At 41.1% G+C, this 22,886-nt stretch overlaps 1 pseudogene; it reads right to left on the reverse strand.

Annotated features, from left to right (window-relative positions):
* Window positions 1–22,886, reverse strand: part of LOC127453873 (rho guanine nucleotide exchange factor 2-like) — a 93,095-nt pseudogene that overhangs the window by 21,315 nt on the left and 48,894 nt on the right.

Below are 22,886 nucleotides of genomic sequence, written 5' to 3' on the forward strand. Positions count from 1 at the left end.
AACACAAGTGTGACATATGAAGTCAGAAAGAACTAGTCACAATCATGAAAAATAAAGTCAAAAAATGTGTGGCAGAAACAGGCTTTCATAGTTTTCACCATTTCTTCATTGCATTTTCTTCAAAAATGAGTGGCATAAATAACTTGGATGTCCATCTGCTTATAAAATCCAGTTTAAAGTACTTTAAACAATCTCTCATTTCGTGTGAATTTGTGAGTAACTTTTTGAAATTAGTTTGGTACCTCTTCAGCTCTGCTGTATGCTTTGACTGGCAGCTGCATTTTTCACACCAAAATTTAAAAGTTCACCTTACATACAGACAACTTATTGCAAAATATTGTTCTCAGTTTACAGAAACCCCTCAAAAAAAAAAAAAAAAAAAAGAAGAAGAAAAAAGATTCCAATAATTAATTAATAATACTGTATAGGGGGCCTGTGTAGCTCAGCAAGTACTGACGCTGACAACCACCCCTGAAGTCACGAGTTTGAATCCAGGCTGTGCTGAGTGACTCCAGCCAGGTCTCCTAAGCAACCAAATTGGCCCGGTTGTTAGGGAGGGTAGAGTCACATGGGGTAACCTCCTCATGGTCGCGATTAGGGGTTCTCGCTCTCAGTGGGGTGCATGGTAAGTTGTGCATGGATCGCAGAGAGTAGCATGAGTCTCCACATGCTGTGAGTCTCCACGGTGTCATGCACAGTGAGCCACGTGATAAGATGTGCAGACTGACTGTCGGACGCAGAGGCAACTGAGACTTGTCCTCCGCCACCCGGATTGAGGTGAGTAACCGCACCACCACGAGGACCTACTAGGTAGTGGGAATTGGGCATTCCAAATTGGGAGAAAAAGGGGATAAAATAATAAATAAATAAATAATACTGTATATGTTTATAATGTTATTATAAATCTAAATGTTTTATTGTATTTTCTCCTGTCTTTGAAAGCTTGTGATTCCGTCTCTGTTTTCTTATGTCCCTGCAAAAAGTGCAAGTTCATTCCACTAGATGGCAGCAAGTACTAGGAAAAAGACATTTTCCTCTTTCACCTTCCATTAAAATATACAGATCTAAAATTCAGGTGGGCTCTAATACAGCTAAACACTCACCATGTGCCCATAGACATTCAGTCTATTTTGTGATCCCACACACCTTACCCACTGCTTTGTCGAATATCTTGGCCTCTGACTGGACTACAAGCTTTATCAGATCCTCATTTCATCAAAAATAGACAAGAACATATTTTGCTGTTGATTTCTTTATGATGCTTTTTCTGCTTTTTTTTTTGGACATGTGAAAATTCACATTTTCTGGACATGTGAAAATTCACATAGGATTATTTCCCCAAGCAATCTCACAGACAAGAAGAAAATGGCTAATTTTGAACAAAACAGCCAGCTAAGAGCTGGTATGATGTGATGTGATATGATTTGATAATTATTCGAATTGTGGTTTTTATGGTAAAAAAATAAACTGCATAGTCACATTCCTGAGAACAATATACGTATATGACCTGTCTATTTTAGTGCTATTTAAAAAAAAATTATATTCATATTCCTATAACTACATCATCACCACAGGGTAGCACTTATTTGAAACGCAGAGGTTTACAGGTCTTATCTTGTTACTTTATGTAACATAAATGCAAAGGTGATGGAGTTCTGTGCAAAGTCCTGATTCTAAGCTTTTAAATGGTATATCACATGTGACTGTTTCTGTATCCAGGGGCTTTAAATGGGTCTGGAAAGTGATTCAAAGCTGAATGTGAGATGCTCACCTGCTCCACCAGTATATCACCCAGCTGTTGGATGGTGAAGTTTCGGGTGCTGCCGAGTGCGAGGCTGTGGTTCTTCCTCACCAGCAGCTGACTCACAAAGCGCGAGTGAACGGACAGCAGCTGATCTAAGCAGGGGAAAATGCCGTGAACTATACCCATCTCCAACAACACCTCCTCCAGCATCCCTCTGCGAAACACCCCCTCCATGATGCGCAGTGTCCTCACGTGATTCAGCTCCGTCTGAATGAGCTCTAAGAGACAGACACACCACATGAACTCACACACTGTTACTGAAAATCTGAGAAATCTGACAGAACAATTAATTAATAATTTTTAATGCATGATTTTCAATAACATTTTTTAGTTAAACTGCACAATGAGGATTTTAAAGGAATAGTTCACCCAATAATAAAAATTACCCTAATGCCATCCCAGATGTTTATGACTTTTTACATCTGCTGAACACAAACAAAGATTTTTAGAATATCTCAGCTCTGTAGGTCCATACAATGCAAGTCTAAAACTTTGAAGCTCAAACAACATATAAAGGCAGCATAAACGTAATCCATATGACTCCAGTGGTTAAATCCATGTCTTCAGAAGTGATATGATAAGAAACAGATCAACATTTAAGTTCTTTTTAGTATAAATTCTCCTCCCTGGCGATATGCATGAAGAATATGTATCGCCAAAAACAAAAGAAGACGAACTCTTAGGAGAGAAGTGCTTAGGGGGTGCTGTTTGAAAGTAGAGATTTGTAGTTAAAAAGGACCTAAATATTGATCTGTTTCTGGATTTGCCTTTATGTGCTTTTTGAGCTTCAAAGTTTTGGACCCTGTTGACTTGCATTGTGTGGACCTACAGAGCTGAAATATTTTTCTAAAAATCTTAATTTGTGATTAGTAGAAGAAAGAAAGTCATACACATCTGTGATGGCATGAGGGTAAGCAATGAGAGAATATTCATTTTTGGGTGAACTATCTCTTTAAGACATAACAGCATGATTTTCTGTAAAGCTGCTTTGAAACGATGTGTCTTGTGAAAAGCGCTATACAAATAAAAATGACTTGACTTGACTTGAGAACAAAGTCACGACTTAAAATAAGTCTGAAAAAGAAAGAAATGAGTGAAGAGTCTCACCATATATGACGTCTTGTCTCTTGATGACATCTTTACGTTGAGATTGCAGATACGACGAGTCCACAGCCATACTCCAGGAATCTGCTTCAAAATCCTTCCCGTCCTTCTCCAACTCCTCCAGCATTGATGCGTAATACATCTCTCCTGCGAGAGAGAGAGTGATTGTGTGGAAGAACATCTTTTCAGTAAACTACATACCTCCTTTTTTCTTTCTATAGACGTGCTGTGGTGGTGGTGAGAATGGGTTCTGTTAGATTACTGATGGTCATATATTTGTCATTATATTGTCACCACAGTGAAATCAGCCACTTGTAACATCAGGGAGTATTTTTGTCTTATTTCCTGGTAAAAAAATAAATAAATCTAAACATCCTTAAAACAAAAAACAATTACTTGAAAAGCAAAATGACATAAGATATTACGTTTTGTTTTCAGAGAGATCAAAATGAAAATTTAGTGAGGTTTATGCTTACACAGGAGAAGAAAAAAAAAATTGCCATTGGGGACAGAGAATTAGCTTTTTTTTCTTACTCCATTGGCAAATAGTTTTTTCTTGTTATCCACCTTTTCCTGACTTCTCCATGGGCGGTGCCATTATGGTTAGAGACTTCCTCTCGGATGCTCCACACTTCCGTTTAGTTGTTGTTATCAGCTAGACTAATGTTACTGGTGATTGCGAGCAGTGGAGGCTCTGGATGAATATGCGCTGTTATAGGGTGTTATAACAACTACATGTTGCTTAAAAACTACTGTAAAATGAATGTCACAACAATAAGCCCCCACAAAAGCTGCCAATGCTGAAACATTTCGAGTCAAACCAGATGTAATAAGCAGAGGTTGCATTAAACTAATTCACTCTAATGCCTATTTTTTAAAACATTGACAGATAATTCCAAATAATGTCCATCATTTTGGAAGATAACAAAGATGAAAAACATTTAAACCAAGCTCCTTGTTGTTTTTTTAATGAATCATCTTTACGAGGTTCATATATCATTTTCACACTGTGAGTGTATGTGAATGAGGTAGAGACAGAGTTGTTGTCGGCAGAGTGCGTGAGAAGGTGGCACTTGTTAATGCAGAAATAATGCTATAAATCTGAAGATTTTTAAATGGAACATATGATGACCATACACCCTCTTTTCATGGACATATCCTCTTTTTCGAACCTTAATAAAGCCTCTGGTCGGATTTCTAGATTCCCTAAATGTCCGTGATTTGGCTGTTTTCATACCGAAGTATGAAATGCTATATAAATGCTACTGACTTTTGTTAAATTTGTCAGAAAACAACAAAATGTCTTATGAAATGTTGCTCCTCCATTAAATGCTTCTTGTTTTAAGACTGTTTTGATATTTTTACAGAATAATGAGACAAACATGTCAGTAAGAATGTTTTTTTTTTTTTGCAGTGTGTGATGCCACAGACAAACACAAAACTACCAACACCAGTCACAAGTCAATTTGGTCTTATTATATTAGAGGTGATAATGATGACCAGGGTCTGTGAAATATCATAGTTTCTGTGAAATCCTGAGTTTGTCCTATAGCCATGCAAATCCCCAACAATCTTTTAGAAATCGGGTGTTTTAACCCCACACAGCCCTTTGAATGCTTAGTTTGAATGAAGCGCTAATATAATACAGCTCTTTTCCACAGTGCCTGAAGAACCCAGAAGTGTTGTTGCAAAGCTTCATTTATTTTCTACATGTATAGTTGAGTTGTACCTTCATCATTGAGGGACTCCATGGACATGGCTCTGTTTCTGAAGTTCAGAGAGTCTGTGGAGTGAGACAGAATCCGCCGCAGTCCCAGAGGAGAATCATCATTCAGACTTCTAATAGAAAAACAAACAGGTCACCACGTCACCATTTCAGACATATGCAATATGTGATATTTATGTGTAAACATTCTCATCAAGCCATGGCAGGACTGTTGCGATACCTCAGTCACAACTTATAGAACAATACCAGTATTACTCATGTGGTTTGGATGTGCATTTCCTTAATATTATTTTTATTGTTACTATCATATTGTAATATTATACATACTAATAATAATGCATGGAATTGAAAAAAATATATTATTATCTTAAAGAAATACTTTTGTGTTTGTGTGTGTGTAGTTGACAGTTTTATAACACGCTCTTCATTGAAGATCTAGAGAAGTGCTGTCTTTACATTAGATTTGTAAGAACTGTAACAGGCTAAAATGTTTGAAATTATGTCAACTATGTCAAGTGAACTGGGAGTGCTTTGCTTTAACAGTGCAAGTTAAAACTGAATTACGGTGTGTAGCGTGGGAAAAATATGCATCTGAGGCCCTTTCACACTAAACATGAGGCGAAAAAGCGAGAACTACAATGAAATGTCATGAATTTAATCATGATTATTTTGATAGTTTGACAATCCTAGATTTATTTAATTAAAAGATTATTTGGTGAAAAGGGGAAAAGATGCAAATAGAAGAGATGTGGTGGAAAGAGGTCTACATATACAGTATATCACTTTTGCCAATGAATCTGTCCCTGTAGTTACCTTTGGAATTATTGGTTACCGGCAGAAATTAACACTGATAGTTTGCTGGTAGTTTTTTCCCTGTGGGTGGCACTGGAGGGTTACAGAATATGACCGCAGCCTCTGTGGGTCTTCATTGACAATATTCATTAGGCATGTTATAAAATATCGATATATCAATTGGCATGCTATTTTATCGAGGCATCAATATATTAACATTAACTGACATTAAAATTAAAAGCCTAATTTGCATGCTTTCCAACTCACTCAGTTGGGCTTCTTTTGAATGTCTAGCGTAATAGCATTGGGATACCACAATGGGATGATATAACATCTACTGAAGCAGGTTGCAAGTCACAGGTATCACATTATAGGACAGGTATTTAGAGCTCCTTGCACATGACTCATACACATGAAACTTCTTCAAGAATGAAAGTGACTAATGAGTTTGCAGGTTAGTGTAAGAAACGGTAAACTGCGCAAACTGAATGATAAGAAATTATTATGCAATTTTTCTGTATGTAGAGGTTTCATTCATGCTGTCAAACCACAAAAAGACATTCTTGTAACTGAAAATACATTGTCTAGGCTGTAGGAATGATGCATATACACAATATACAGTAAATAATCTTTGTCCTTTGATAATGATTTGGGTCAAATTTAATTGAAATCTATGCAAGTTACACTCCATGGTGCCGGAGATTTTTTAGCAGCCTCGAGAGACAGCGAGACCGCGCTGTGTATGTCTACCTTCATAGAAAATAATTATTTCGAATTTTAGAACGTGCCATGTCATCTGCCTAACACGTCCATTGTGAAACCCCCTTTTATTTACCCTGCCGCTCACAATTTACCAAAGTTGTGTTGAGAAATATGTTTGAAAAGACAGACTATTTTGCAATGAGCAGCCCTATTTATATCCCAAAAAAATCACAATATACGGTGGCCTGGGTAGCTCAGCGAGTATTGACGCTGACTACCACCCCTGAAGTCGCGAGTTCGAATCCAGGGTGTGCTGAGTGAATCCAGCCAGGTCTCCTAAGCAACCAAATTGGCCCAGTTGCTAGGGAGGGTAGAGTCCTCATGGTCACGATTAAGTGGTTCTCGCTCTCAGTGGGGTGCGTGGTAAGTTGTGAGAGGATCGTAGACCACATGCTGTGAGTCTCTGTGGTTTCATGCACAGTGAACCACATGATAAGATGTGTGGATTGACTGTCTCAGAAGCGGAGGCAACTGAGACTTGTCCTTTGCCACCCGGATTGAGGTGAGTAACAGCGCCACCACGAGGACCTAGTAAGTAGTGGGAATTGGGCATTCCAAATTGGGGAGAAAAAATAAATAAAAAATCTCGATATATATATAAATTGGGAAAATCTTCTGATTATTGATGTGTGAAAAGGCATTGATCCCAAGCCTAATATTTATCCATATTTACACTGGCAGCCAAAAGTTTGGAATAATGTACAGATTTTACTGTTTCGGAAAGAAATTGGTACTTTTACCATTCAGGACATTGCCTGAAATAGCCTGAAAAATTACTATTACAATTTGAAAAAAAAATTCAGAACATCTTAATTACTTCAAAGAGTTCTCATCAACAAATCCTCCACGTGCAGTAATGACAGCTTTACAGATCCTTGACATTCTAGCTGTCAGTTTGTCCAGATACTCAGGTGACATTTCACCCCACACTTCCTGTAGCACTTGCCATAGATGTGGCTGTCTTGTCGGGCACTTCACACGCACCTTACAGTCTAGCTGATCCCACAAAAGCTCAATGGGGTTAAGATCCATAACACTCTTTTCCAATTATCTGTTGTCCAATGTCTGTGTTTCTTTGCCCACTCTAACATTTTCTTTTTGTTTTTCTGTTTCAAAAGTGTCTTTTTCTTTGCAATTCTTCCCATAAGGCCTGCACCCCTGAGTCTTCTCTTTACTGTTGTACATGAAACTGGTGTTGAGCGGGTAGAATTCAATGAAGCTGTCAGCTGAGGACATGTGAGGCATCTATTTCTCAAACTAGAGACTCTGATGTACTTATCCTCTTGTTTAGTTGTACATCTGGCCTTCCACATCTCTCTCTGTCCTTGTTAGAGTCAGTTGTCCTTTGTCTTTGAACACTGTAGTGTACATCTTTGTATGAAATCTTTGTTTTTTGGCAATTTCAAGAATTGTATAGCCTTCATTCCTCAAAACAATGATTGACTGATGAGTTTCTAGAGAAAGCTGTTTCTTTTTTGCCATTTTTGACCTAATATTGACCTTAAGACACGCCAGTCTATTGCATACTGTGGCAACTCAAAAACAAACACAAAGACAATGTTAAGCCTCATTTAATGAACCAAATAGCTTTCAACTGTGTTTGATATAATGGCAAGTGATTTTCTAGTACCAAATGATCAATTTAGCATGATTACTCAAGGATAAGGTGTTGGAGTGATGGCTGCTGTTTAGATTTGATCAAAAATGACTTTTTTCAAATAGTGATAATGCTGTTTTTAACATCAGTAATGTCCTGACTATACCTTGTGATCAGCTGAATGCCACTTTGGTGAATTAAAGTACCAATTTCCTTCCGAAACAGCAAAATCTGTACTTATTCTAAACTTTTGGCCGCCAGTATATATCCTCACTTTAATGCATATTTTGATCAGATAATCCTCAAGTGATGTTATTTGAAGTGAGGACACAAACAGAAAAATGCGAGCATACGGCAAAGTGAGGAGCCCCTTAAAGGACAGTTTTTTTCTCGACAGTTGTTGCCTCGCAATAAATTTACCATGGTGTTACTACAGTAACCATATTTTAACCACGATTTTGGTAGTGAAACCATAGTAGTAATACAGGAAAATGAAAACTATGGTAATAAAATTATAATTGTGTGATTATTATGGTTTTACTATACAAACACCATAGTTTAACTATGATTACTGCAGTAAATCCATTGCTATACTATAGTAGTGACCATGACAGTTCCATGCATGGTTTTACTATAGTAATATTGTAGTAACCATAAATGTAGAAGGCTAACCATGTTTATTTTTTCTCTTTTTTTTTTTGGGGCGGAAACCATGGTTTTATTATAGTAATACCGAAGTAACTATGAAAAGTAACCACCAAATTATGATTTTTATTACCATTTTCCTGTATTATTACTATGGTTTTACTACGAATACCAAGGTTAAAATATGGTTACTGTAGTAAAAACATGGTAAATTTATTGCAAGTGCACGCAAAACTGTTCAGAAAAAAATAATCCCGCTCTGTCCTCTAAGGGGCTCTGTTGAAAAGTGCCCCATCAGCACATTGCCTCTTCAACTTCATATCTGGTGAATGATAAAATTCATTTGGTGAATGGAAATGTATATAAAAATCCTTCATCTGGTCAATACTTGCATGAAGTGTATTGTAATGGAGCCAAGTCTCTGGCACTGTTTATGGACTAATGCATGATTATTAATCTGACATAACATAATAGAAAAGACACATATGAACCATGGACATTATTGAACATTTATTTATATAATCATTATTAATTGTTGAATTTGTGTTGATTTTGATAGGAGGTGTCCCTAGAGACAACGGGAAAAAGTCAGTTTACTGGAATCCCGGACATTTATGACAAGCGTTCGCTGATGATCTACTGTTGATGAATTACTGCTAATATTTGTTATATGACAATGTTTAATTTTTAGTGTTTATTTAGTAATAAGTTCTAGATGATTTTTTTTTAGGTTACTTTTTTTAGGGTGCACTGCCAGTTTCTTTACTTGTAATCAAATTCATGAATTAACTCCACATGCAGATTGTAGGTTAAAATGAGTGTGAGATATTGTTTACCCCGCGATGTTATTGGTGGACACGCTCTTGTTGAGGGACAGGGTGGAGCGTCCTTTACGAGAGCCGAGAAGGGACTGTCTCAACGTCTCTGATGGGTAGATTGCTGAACTTGGACGCTCCTTCTTTATTGGATCTGATAAAGAAAAACAGTAATCAAGAAAAACACTGTACTGAATAAAAGAATATGTGTTTATTTAGCAGATCCTGTTCAAACAGTACTGCACTGTTACTATCAAAGCTTAAAACACAAGAGAACACTACAGCATGTACTGAACTTTGACTAACAAGAAGACTGGTTTATAGGTTTATTATTGTTATGAATTAGTCATGGAATTGCTAATGAAGAAGAGAAAATCAGGAAACATTACAAGTATTGAGACAGAAAGAGAGAGACTCACTTTTGCTGCGGAGGGTCACGTTATGCAAAGTAGCTGTGTTCCTGACCAGCGCCAGCCTCTGTTGCTACAATTAATACAGGTGTTAATTGACATGCATTTATCCATTGACAGAATCACAGATTCACCTGTTTCTAAAGCCCAAACGCTGAAGCAGTAGTGGGGAGCTGAATGAAGCATTATCAGCCCATGTGTGCACACAATCCATTCAGATGACCTTCAACACTGAGATGTCAGTCTGTTATAATGGACTATGCAATGACTTGTTAGTTCATACACACAGTCATCACTAATCAGACTGTGGTAGTGGATTCTGAGTGAGTGCTAGATCCCTGCACATCTGCAATGATACCTATTCTAGAATATATAAAGGAAGGCACTATGAACTACTACACCACACCTCTGCCTATCATTTTAGTCCACTCGAAGAGCAGACATTTCCATAATTTAATAACATTCAGTGGTCTCTTACCTTCTGCTTCATCTTGGCACAGTTGGCCAGTGAGTCTCGGCAACGGTTATGAATGGTCACATTGCAGGCTGAGACAAACAGAAAATAACATACAGATTATTACTGTCATTATGTAATGACATGGAATCTAATAAGATGAAATATACAAATTCATCCAAAAGCTCACATTTGTTTTAAATACAGAAACAAGTAGCTTTAGGTAGTCAATCTAGTAAAATATCATTCCAGTAAACATGTCAAGTATTTTAAAGGATGTGAAAATGAAATGGTAAGGTAAGGAAACAATGTACACCAGAACCTCCAAGAACTTTATTGGAGTCAACACGTCAAGATTTAACAGTAATTTCTTACAATAAAACACTGCTTTCAACATTTTACTTTAAAATCAATACAGGCTAGATCATTTTCTGTCACAACACAACAAATTACTTTGAAAAAAGACATCTGAATATCGCGCTGCTTTATGGAAAAATGGTGTTTTGTTTGAAGTCACCATTATGGTGTTAAGTGTTCCCTTTGGATGGGACCTTATCTTATTTATTTCTGATTAAATTTCTCCCAGTTTGTGCAATTATGTTTAAGAACACAATTTATTAAACTGTAACGCATGGAGAAAATAGTCAATTTAGTGATTGACTTTATGTCGGCCCATGATGCGTAAACCACCATATGATGCATTTGAGAGTAAAGAAATAGTACCATATTAAAAGAACAATGAGGAAGGGATGTTTGAAAAGCTAGGCTATAATATGGATGGTTTTATTGCTTATGAATTTTTTATCACGAGTTGTCAATCAGGCACGCAAAATATCAACACTCAGCATACAAAACTCAATGATGGTGACAATTAACAATCACTGTACATAGTAGTGTGTTGCCTTCTTGAGCATCAATGAATGTTTGCACCTTGTGTAATAGTTATGTATGAGTCCCTCAATTGTCATAAGCATCAAAAGCTGGATCTCATATATATATATATATATATATATATATATATATATATATATATATATATATATATATAAAATGGTGTGGGACTTTTAATTAAAAAGAAGCCCGAAATACACATGGGACTCCTATTTTTAAATGTCTGTGCTCTCTGTTGTGAACACACTGACGGATGATTCGCTGAGAAAGTGAATCTGAATCAAACTGCTAACCTGAACTTTTGCACTGATGTTCCTGAACAAATTGAGAATAGATGCTAAGGATGGCCGTAAAACATTCACATGCCCACTGCAAGCATTGTCCTTCATAAAGTCAATGATGTAAGTTATTTTGTGGTACTCACGCTGCAGCCAAGTGGACCGATTCACTGAACATTCACTTGACTGTCCGAGGAACTGAGCGCCTTTTGTGTTTCTTTTTGTGCTGGTTCCGCCTAGCGGCTGGAGTTTGTTTTGTGGAATAACACTCCTTCAGGGCAGTGTTGTGGATGAATCTGCAGGTTCTTTGTGCTTATGCCTCCTATTGGCTGGAGTTTGTTTTGTGGAGTATTTCTTGCAGGATATTGGAGTGATTAGGTAATTCGTTGCACTCATGTAGCAGTCGAATGGGCCGACTCACTGAACATTCGTTTTACTGTCCGAGGAAAATAAGCATCTTTTTTTTTCTTCTTCTTTTTGTGCTGGTTCCACCTAGCGGCTGGAGTTCGTTTTGTGGAGGAACACACCTTCAGGACAGTTATGTGGATGAATCTACACGTTCTTTGTGTTTATTCCGCCTAGTGGCTGGAGTTTGTTTTATAGATTATCTTTTGTTGTGTAATTCTGTCTCACAAAATTTGAATAGAAACACTGAACCTGAGCATTCTGACGGCAAAGTTGTTGCAGGGGCTCTCGTAGGCATACATGGACATGGTTTGAGTTTAGAGGGATGGACGCCAGTTGGTGCTGTTGTGCGTGGGGTTAATGTGCACATTTTTCTTTTTTCTGTTTGTTTGGTTCTGGGGGAATTTCAGGGTTTGATTGTTGCTCTAATGTTGGAATGTGGTCTTTATAATTTTGTTATCTCCTCATATGTCAAAATGTCAAATGTTAATATGAGTGGATTGTCTCTCTCCACATGGAATGTGAATGGGTTGGAGCACCCCATAAAAAGAAGGAAGGTTATTTCTCTTCTTAAGTGTAAGAAATCTGAAATAGTGTTTCTTCAAGAAATGCATCTTTCCCCACAGGAAGTTGAAAAATTTGGGAAGATATGGGGTGGACATGTTTTCTTTAGTGCTGGCTCAAGTAAGAGCAGGGGAGTCATTACACTGATAAGTAAGCATCCACAATTCAAATGTCTCAAACATATTAAAGATAAATTAGGAAGAGTCATTATTGTTTTAGAAGAAATTCAGGAGCAAAGTCTTATTTTGGCAAATATTTATGGATTGAACAGGAAGTTTTTGCCCCTGTTTTCTTTAGTGCTAGCTCAAGTAAGAGGAGGGGAGTCATTACACTGATAAGTAAGTGTGGCAGCGGGGGCGTGGTCAAGCATCTCTCCGGAGAGAGAAAAAGCGGTAAGGGCGCTTACACCTGAGCTAAATTATGTATAACACCTGTCTCTAATTTCAGTGAGCACGGGGAGAGCGGCATAAATAGAGACACACCGCAAATAGGAGGGAGAGAGAGCCTGGGCACGACAGACCCGAGCAAGAAGCTAGGAGTTTCTTTACAAACGTTGAGAGTTTATTTTTGTGAAGCGGTGTGCGAGTGATGATTAACTTTGTGCTGCAGAGAGAGAGAAAATAAACTATAACCTGAACCAGGAAAACTGCTTCTCGTCTCCTCTTTACACTGGTGCCGAAACCCGGGAACTGAAGTTGGGTAGAAGATGGATGGAGGTCGTCCCGCAGAGTCCTCCCAGTTGGCGGAGATCCTCCAAGCCCTCGCCAGCCTACATCGGAACCACCAACAAACGCTGCTTGAGCTCCGGCAAGATCAAGACCGCCGGTTTGTCGAGCTCATGCATGCTCAAGCCGAGGACCGGCAGGCGATCCGGAGCCTCCTCAGCCAGGGGGCATCCTCAGCCGCGACCCCGGACACACCCACGCCGTTACCCCCGCCAGCATTACAGAAAATGGGGGCGGCGGACGACCCCGAGGCTTTCCTGGATTTGTTTGAGCGGACCGCCGAGATCTGGGGCTGGCCGCTCGGCCAATGGGCAGCCCGACTGATCCCACTACTGTCCGGGGAAGCCCAGCTCGCGGCTCAACAACTGCCAGCGTCGAGCCTCCTGGCCTACGGAGATCTTAAAAGAGCCATCTTGCAACGGGTTGGTCGCACTCCGGAGGAAAGTCGTCAACTCTTCCGGAGCTTGAAGTTGGAAAGCTCTGACCGCCCGTTTGCCTTTGCCCAGCGGCTCCGTGACGCCTGCCGAAGATGGCTGTTAGCGGGGGATCGCGACGTCCAGGGAATTATCGACCAGGTGGTACTGGAACAGTTCATAGTTTGACTGCCAAAAGGAACGGCGGAGTGGGTCCAGTGCCACCGCCCGGCGTCGTTGGAGGAAGCTATCCGACTTGCGGAGGACCACATGGCGGCGATCCCGAGGACAGAAGATCCCTCCTACCTTCTCTCTCCTCCCTCTGTTTCTTCCCCCTCCCCTCTCTCTCTCTCGTCTGCTTTCTCTCCAGGTCCCGTTCCTGCCCCACGCAGACGAGGAGGAACCCAGCCCTTGAGACCAGTTTCCCGGGTGTGGGAGGCGACACCTTCCCCTACTCCAGTACCCCGCCGCTCTCCCCCTCAGGGGGGCGCCCGCCGACGCAAGTGCGGGCGTGGCGCCTGGGCCGGCCTGCTGGAGGTGCGGAGACCCGAGCCACTTCCGAGATCAGTGCCCTCTGATGGAGCTGGGGATGGTGGTGCGGGTCTCTGACCTCCCACAGGCTGCCCCCGACCGGGCCGGAGCGTACCGGATACCGGTAAGTGTCAAGGGGGTACTCACCAAGCGTTGGTGGATACCGGGTGTAATCAAACCACTATCCACCAACGCCTGGTTCAACCCGAGGCATTGGTCACATCCAAAACGGTGAAGGTGAAGTGTGTACACGGGGATATTCACAAGTATCCAGTGGTGACCCTGACAATTAAATTTCGGGGTAAAAAGCATAGAGTGGAGGCTGCGGTTAGCTCCCGCCTCACCCATCCGCTGATTTTGGGGACTGATTGGCCTGATTTTAAAGCTTTATTAAAGGGAATTTGTGCGGATGGGTCCTGTGTGAGAATAGGGAGATGTGTGATGTGCGATGCTCTGGCAGGGGAGGCGGAGCCGGGGCCGTCCTCGACAGCTCCACGTCATGATGACGAGAGAGGGGGAGAGGCCGCGGCCCCTCCCCTTCTCAGGGAATTCCCTGAGGGGGATTTCCCTTTGGAGCAGTCGCGAGACGAAACCCTCAAACACGCCTTTGACCAAGTGAGAGTTATCGATGGTCAACGACTCCAGCCTGACATCGCACTCTCATATCCCTATTTTGCAATTATAAATGAGCGGTTGTATCGAGTGACACAGGACACTCGAACCAAAGAGGATACAACCCAACTTTTGATTCCAAGGAGCCGTCGGGAAATGGTATTCCAGACGGCTCATTATAATCCTATGGCAGGTCACCTAGGAGAAAGGAAAACACTGAACCGTCTAATAGCCCGTTTCTATTGGCCGGGCATTGGCGGCGATGTCCGCAGGTGGTGTGCGGCATGCCGAGAATGCCAGCTGGTTAACCCACCGGCCACCCCAAAAGCGCCATTGCGCCCTCTCCCTTTGATCGAGGTCCCCTTTGAGAGAATTGGAATGGACCTCGTCGGGCCATTAGAACGGTCAGCACACGGACATCGCTTTGTATTGGTCCTAGTGGACTATGCAACGCGATATCCGGAAGCAGTGCCTCTTCGCAACATCTCAGCACGCAGTGTTGCGGAGGCACTCTTCAAAATAATCTCCCGGGTGGGGATTCCGAAAGAAATCCTCACCGATCAAGGCACAACGTTTATGTCACGGACACTACGCGAACTGTACGAGTTATTAAATATTAAATCGATTCGCACCAGTGTATACCATCCTCAAACGGATGGCCTGGTGGAACGATTTAATAAAACCCTCAAAAACATGATTCGTAAGTTCGTGCACGACGATGCTAGAAATTGGGATAAATGGCTCGACCCCCTGTTATTTGCAGTACGAGAGGTCCCGCAAGCCTCCACTGGCTTCTCCCCATTCGAGCTGCTGTATGGGCGACGCCCACGCGGCGTGCTTGATGTATTGCGAGAAGCCTGGGAGGAAGGACCTTCGAACAGTAAAAATGAAATTCAGTACGTTCTTGATCTTAGAGCAAAACTCCACACCTTGGGGCAACTAACACAGGAGAATTTGCTCCAAGCTCAAGAACGACAGCGCCGACTGTATGACAGGGGAACTCAGCTAAGGGAATTTACACCGGGAGATAAAGTGCTTGTATTGCTCCCCACATCGAGCTCTAAATTACTCGCCAAGTGGCAAGGACCCTTTGAGGTCACACGACGAGTGGGAGATCTCGATTATGAGGTTAAACGATCCGATAGAGGGGACGCACGTCAAATATACCACCTCAATCTCCTAAAATTGTGGAGAGAGGCGGTCCCCGTGACGTTGGCTACGGTGGTTCCCGAGAAGGCGGAGCTCGGACCGGAGGTGAGCTCGAAACATAAACAGTTCACCCCGGTCACTTGCGGAGACCACCTCTCACCGAGCCAACTCGCGGAGGTTGCCAGGTTGCAACAGGAGTTTGCAGACGTGTTTTCCCCTCTACCGGGACGTACAAACCTCATCCATCACCACATCGAGACCGAGCCGGGGGTGGTGGTACGTAGCCGCCCCTATCGACTACCCGAACACAAAAAGAAAATTGTTCGGGAGGAATTGGATGCGATGCTTGATATGGGGGTAATAGAAGAATCCCACAGTGATTGGTCCAGCCCAGTTGTTCTAGTGCCTAAGAGCGACGGATCTGTGCGATTCTGTGTGGATTATAGAAAAGTCAACGCGGTGTCTAAATTTGATGCATATCCAATGCCTCGCGTTGATGAGTTGCTTGATCGGTTGGGCACTGCTCGTTTTTATTCGACATTGGATTTGACGAAGGGTTATTGGCAGATCCCCTTGACACCAATTTCCCGTGAGAAAACCGCCTTCTCCACACCGTTTGGATTACACCAATTTGTGACACTTCCGTTCGGTTTGTTTGGGGCCCCGGCTACGTTTCAGCGTCTCATGGACCGAATCCTCAGGCCGCATTCAGCTTACGCCGCTGCCTATTTAGATGACATCATCATTTATAGCAATGATTGGCAGCGGCATATGCAACATCTGAGGGCGGTTCTGAGATCGCTGCGCCGAGCGGGACTCACAGCGAACCCGAAGAAGTGTGCGATTGGGCGGGTGGAGGTACGGTATCTGGGGTTCCACTTGGGCCACGGGCAGGTGCGGCCCCAAATTGACAAGACGGCGGCGATTGCGACCTGCCCAAGACCCAAGACCAAAAAGGGGGTGAGGCAGTTCCTGGGGCTGGCTGGCTACTATAGGAGGTTTGTGCCTAACTATTCGGACGTCACCAGCCCGCTGACTGATCTCACTAAAAAGGGAGCTCCAGACCCGGTCCAGTGGACGGAGCAGTGTCAACAGGCGTTCACGCAAGTTAAAGCCGCACTTTGCGGGGGGCCGCTGTTACATTCACCTGACTTCTCTCTCCCTTTTGTTTTACAGACAGATGCTTCAGACAGGGGGCTGGGGGCTGTGCTCTCGCAGGTGGTGGGAGGGGAGGAGCGCCCGGTGCTGTACATTAGCCGTAAGCTCTCGTTAAGGGAAACTAAGTACAGCACCGTGGAAAAGGAGTGTCTCGCCATCAAGTGGGCGGTCCTCACTCTCCGATACTACCTGTTGGGGCGGGCCTTCACCCTCTGCTCGGATCACGCCCCACTCCAGTGGCTCCACCGCATGAAAGATACTAACGCCCGAATCACCCGTTGGTATCTGGCTCTTCAGCCGTTTAAGTTCAAGGTGGTCCACAGACCGGGGGCGCAGATGGCTGTCGCCGACTTCCTTTCCAGGAATGGGGGGAGTGGTAGGCAGGCCGGATGTCGCCCCGGCCTGAGTCGGGCGGTGGGGATATGTGGCAGCGGGGGCGTGGTCAAGCATCTCTCCGGAGAGAGAAAAAGCGGTAAGGGCGCTTACACCTGAGCTAAATTATGTATAACACCTGTCTCTAATTTCAGTGAGCACGGGGAGAGCGGCATAAATAGAGACACACCGCAAATAGGAGGGAGAGAGAGCCTGGGCACGACAGACCCGAGCAAGAAGCTAGGAGTTTCTTTACAAACGTTGAGAGTTTATTTTTGTGAAGCGGTGTGTGAGTGATGATTAACTTTGTGCTGCAGAGAGAGAGAAAATAAACTATAACCTGAACCAGGAAAACTGCTTCTCGTCTCCTCTTTACAGTAAGCAACCACAATTCAAATGTCTCAAACAGATTAAAGATAAATTAGGACGAGTCATTATTGTTTTAGAAGAAATTCAGGAGCAAAGTCTTATTTTGGCGAATATTTATGGATTGAACAGGAAGTTCTTACCTCTATTTCGCCATTGCAAAGTCTTTCTATCAAACTAATCGGAAAAGTTATACCACGTTATCTTGCATTTGCACTCAGTATGGACTAAAGTGTCCAGAGTGTTTAATTCTGACATTTATTTAAATGTTGCCTTGAGCATATGGCTGAACCCTAAATTATGTATTAATAAGTCCCCTTTCTGCTGGACAGATTGGATTGTGAGGGAGGTTAATACACTCGGTGACCTATATGAGTGGAGTGTTGAGATCCTTTGAAAATTTGGTTCTACATTTTGGGATTCCCAGATCTCAGTTCTTTAGGTATTTACAGCTGCGCCACCTAATCTGTGCTATTTTTGGGAGTAGCATACACCCCTCTAAAGCGCAAATACTCTGGGACAGGTGATTACTGCTTTTGGAAAAGGTCATGAGGCATCAGTATATTATTCCCTGCTAATTCAGAGTCTGGGGGACGGAACTTCTGTCAAGAGATTATGGGAAAAAGATTTAAACTTGGTATTGGAGGAAGGACTGTGGGCTAGGATTCTAAAAAATGTCAAGTCTGCATCTAGAGATGCAAGGGTGCGCCTTATGCATTTCAAGATTTTTCATCGATTCTATTGTACCCCCTCTAGATTGTATTAGCTTGGTCTTAAAGACATACCCACCTGCTGGCGATGCCAATCAGATGATGGAGACACAACCCATGTTTTTGGTGGTGTGTTAAGATCCAAGAATTTTGGTTGAAGGTTCAGAGTTTTATGTGTGATGTATTGGGCACACAAATTTAATTTTGCCCCAGACTCTGTATTTTAGGAGATGGGGCGGTCATCAATATAGGAGATAAACACATAAAAATTGGGTTCTAATCAGTGTCATGATCGGCAGACAAATTGTTTTAAGGGGATGGAAGTCAGCTGGAGTGCCCTCATTTCAAGAATGGTGCACGGAGATGGGGAGGGTGGCAGCTTTCGAGGAAGCGTCATGTAGAAGGCTGGAGAGTTGGGATTCATTTGATGGGAAATGGGGCAGCTATATGGCATTTTTGGAGGGCTCAGTGGAGAGAGAAGATTAGTTTTAAATCTGTGTGATTATTATATATTGTTTTGTTTTTTTTGTTTTTTTGTGTGTGTCTATAATCTGTGTGACCACAGGGATGTTGCTGAGGGTCAGGGTGGGGTTGGGGATTGGGAGGGGGAGGGTTAATAGCGGGGGTTAAATGTTGATTCTGTATATATATATTTTGCTTTTCTTTGTTGTCTATATGAATCAATACAAATGTTAATCACAAAAAACAGCTTGTTTTGGCTGAGGGTGTCACACATGCAGACTGTTTTGCTGAGATCTCACTCTCTTCAGTCAGAGGTATGACACACTTGCCGATTAAAAATGGTGCAGGGGTGACACAGACAACGACACCGCAACAATCTCTCTCTGACAAAATTACAACATGAGTAAAATTGCAATTGCAATAGAGTGATTTGGGGCAATTTCAGACCTGTAGCATGCTTGATTGTTCTGAAACGATTAAAATAGTTACAATGTTGCATTTTCTTCATGGTTCAGTTGGCTTTCGCAAGGTTATTGTGGTGATGGGGGCGTGGTCGTGTGTCTGTCTGCGGGAGAGAGCGGTAAAGGCTCGTCATCTGGGTTGTCATTATCTCTAACACCTGTTTCTTGTTGTAGTGATGGCAGAGGGAGACATAAAAAGGTACACGTGGCATCAGAGTGACAGAGAGAGACTGTACCTGTGTGTGCTCGATAGAAGCCTTTACTCATTTGTGTGTGTGTGACTACTTGGCCACTGAGTGCTTTTTTGTTTATGTTTTATGAACGACACTGAAGAGTAATAAAAATACTCATGTTGAAATTTTGCTGCCTCCTGACTCCTTCATTGCCCAGAAAACGAACCTTCTACAGTTATATTTTAAAATGCACAGAAACTGTAAAATGTCCATCAAGGTTATTTTTATTTATCATCAGCTTTTACATTTTTTCTGCAGAATGACAGAATAACTATGGATTTTAATCAGTGTTTCTGAAGATATGCAGCTGAATGTGATTAAAAAAAAATTTCGATCAGCTTGTCATCTTGTCAGTGACAGAATGATTTTTTCAAACAAAACATATGTGTTTTTTCAGTGTTTGAAGCCATTAACTCAGCAGGGATTCATGACGTTCAAGTGATTGACACCTATAAGTGCTATAAGGCGCTCTGTCTCCCTCTGCCTGGCTGGTGATTATGTTAATGAAGCTAACACCTGAAAATCATTGGAAAAATCAGCTAGTGTAGAGACGTGGTCATAGTGTGCACCGGTTACCATCTGTTATTGTGTTGTTATGATGAATTTTCTAAAAAGAATCCACCATGAATCCACCAAGATTCAAGATCTTGAAAAGTTATTTTTATATATATACTTATTTCTAAAAGACAGACATCGATACCACTACAAAGATGGGTGAATAAAAGGGTGACAGCTCTACGTTCCAGTGTGTTTACGTTTACTGATCTCAACTGAATTAACAAATTAACCTAAAAAATATGTTGGTGTCAAAGTAGGTGGAGCACCAGGTCACACCCACTGATGACATGGACCAATGGCTGTAATAGCCAGTACTAAGTTATCCTGAGAGTTCATGCTGGCAAGCTGTTTCAAATTACCACAACAAACTCAAAAACTGGCCAAATTTTGTTAAAAATGACGTCACACCAGTTCTTTCTTTGATTTCGTTTGAAGTATATTGGCGCCTTAACTTTTCTCTGGTGGGTCAGTGTGTAGTGTGGTTGTGTATGTGTGTGTGTCTCCTCTGAACAGTCATGTCTTTGTTCTGGTGAACAGCAGCCGCAGGCTGATACCTCTGAGATCTGAACGCTTCTCTCTGTCTGACTAACTGCACAAACACACACATACACACTAATAATAAAAAAAAAAAAAACGTATTTACAATCTCCATTCCATGATGATTACGTTCACTCATTGTAGAAAAGATCCAGAAGTATAGTGCTGCACGATTTGTTTTTTAAATTCCATTTAATTCACGATTTCAGATGACTTTGTGGGTAACACTTCTATCAGATATTTTCAGTAACAAGTACAGCTCATGTCTACTCTGTTTGTCAAAATTATGTTTCATTAACATATTTAAAATCAGCAATAAAATCAACAATATCATAAATGTTGCTCCTTCAGCTCAAATCATGTTAATAAACTCTTTTTCAGGCTGGTCAAGATAATGCACATGCAGTAAACAAGCAGGTGATGCAGATATCAAAAAGGCAATTAGTTCTTTCATACAGCTTTCGAGTGGTCCATCTGCTCCTTACACTGTCTCTGTTTCTTTCCAATAAAAGTACTTGTGTGTTCTAAAAGTCATTTTAAAGGATAAATGAGATCTCATTGCCCCACATTCTGTCATTTGTTCTCATTTTGTGTTTTACAGGTTCAGACATAAACAAATGCACACATTTAATATCACAACAGCACAGTGTTTTACAATGTTTTCAGATTTTTTGTCTTTTGACATTCAAATAACCTTTAAATTTAGGCAAGATTTCATTTATTTTAGCCAATTTTACTCTGACTAAAATGGCATATAATTTTAGTCAATATAAATAACATTTTAGTTGACAATAATGTGCAAAATGAAAAAGAAAAAAAACAATGTAACAGACCAAACTTCAATAAATATTCAAATATTTTGAAAAATGTGTAAACTACTTTTTACAAGTTACTCTGTAGTGAAATCCTCACATTTAGTTTAGCATGTTTTTGATGAAACGGTGTATTCACAGTGCGAGTGACGCATTCTGACTAGTTCAAGTTCACCTGTTCATTGCTTCATTGTCTGTGCAGATGTACGTTGTAATATGATGTTTATGTTGTTGATAAAGCTGATTAATGTCACATAATTAACCCGTTAGTAAAGTTCATAGTACAGGTGTTCAGCTCTTGCAGCTCACGTGGAGAAATCCACAACATACTTTGACTGGACTATTTCAATTCATTCTTTCTGGATTTTTCTTTAAAAAAAAAAAAAAGTGTCAGTGTATTGTTAATATCTTGCAATATTATTTTTTTCTTGTGATTTTTGTCAGATGTATGTTTAAATTAAAAGTTAGATTAACAAAAATTTTCATCAGTAATTTCACTGACAAGATTAACACTGTACAACTGATTAACTTAGTATTTTTTTGGAATGAATAGTACGTATATACTTAAATTCCTTTGCTTTTATAGTATTTAAGCAGTTTTCTTTTATTCTGCTGGCCCCCTTTTGTTCACAGGTCACATCACAAAACCAGCCACTCTCTTTCAGACCTTATCACAAAACTAGCAAAGACTTTGACAATCAGTATCTGTCCCAGCTGAAAAGGAAGGCCAATGGGGACACCATGACACCAGCATCTCCTGCTGCGGGACAAGCATTCAAAACACAGCATGTACTGGTGACCAGCAATGTAGGTCTTTCACAGCAGGATTAGCCAATCAATAATATTGACAGTTCACATGGTCGCACACCCTTATTGATGTTTAGATGCTGGTAGTTCATCTAGACGGCCATCTGACCTTCACTGATGACACTACAGCACTGCTGTACCTGAAGTTGATCTTCATTCATGCAGAAATCAGTGTAATGCTGCATCGTCTCACTGCATGTATCACTGACACAAACACATCCACAATACTGCTGACTAACCTTTCACAACTGTTTACATTCAACACACTGTTTACTTGCACTTCTTTCTGACCATATTGGGGGGGGGGGGGTCAAATCCCTCCGCCAGGGACAGCGAGCCAAACACGTTTACACAATCCTCACTGCAGAATTACATTAACTTGTGAACTACTGAATCATATCTGTATTGGTGTGTAATACTTAAAAAATATGTAAAGTAAATATAAAAGTAAAATCACATCCACTCTTTGTTTGGCTGAAATTAATTATCATCAAAGCTCAACATAATAAGTGATACACCACTGACCTTACAGTTAACATAATGACAACATCTAAAACATAAAAACTATCACGTATGAAGAACTCTGGAGACTAACAAATGTTTACGAATTCACTGAATTCTTTATTAATAAAACAGTTTAACTTGAACATATGTTAATTGTACTAGTGTACCAGGGCTCCAGACTAAAAAAATGACTAAGGAGCCATTGGCTCCTAAACTGAAACATTTAGTA

The sequence above is a fragment of the Myxocyprinus asiaticus genome, chromosome 16 (assembly GCF_019703515.2).
Source record: "Myxocyprinus asiaticus isolate MX2 ecotype Aquarium Trade chromosome 16, UBuf_Myxa_2, whole genome shotgun sequence".
Taxonomy (NCBI): domain Eukaryota; kingdom Metazoa; phylum Chordata; class Actinopteri; order Cypriniformes; family Catostomidae; genus Myxocyprinus; species Myxocyprinus asiaticus.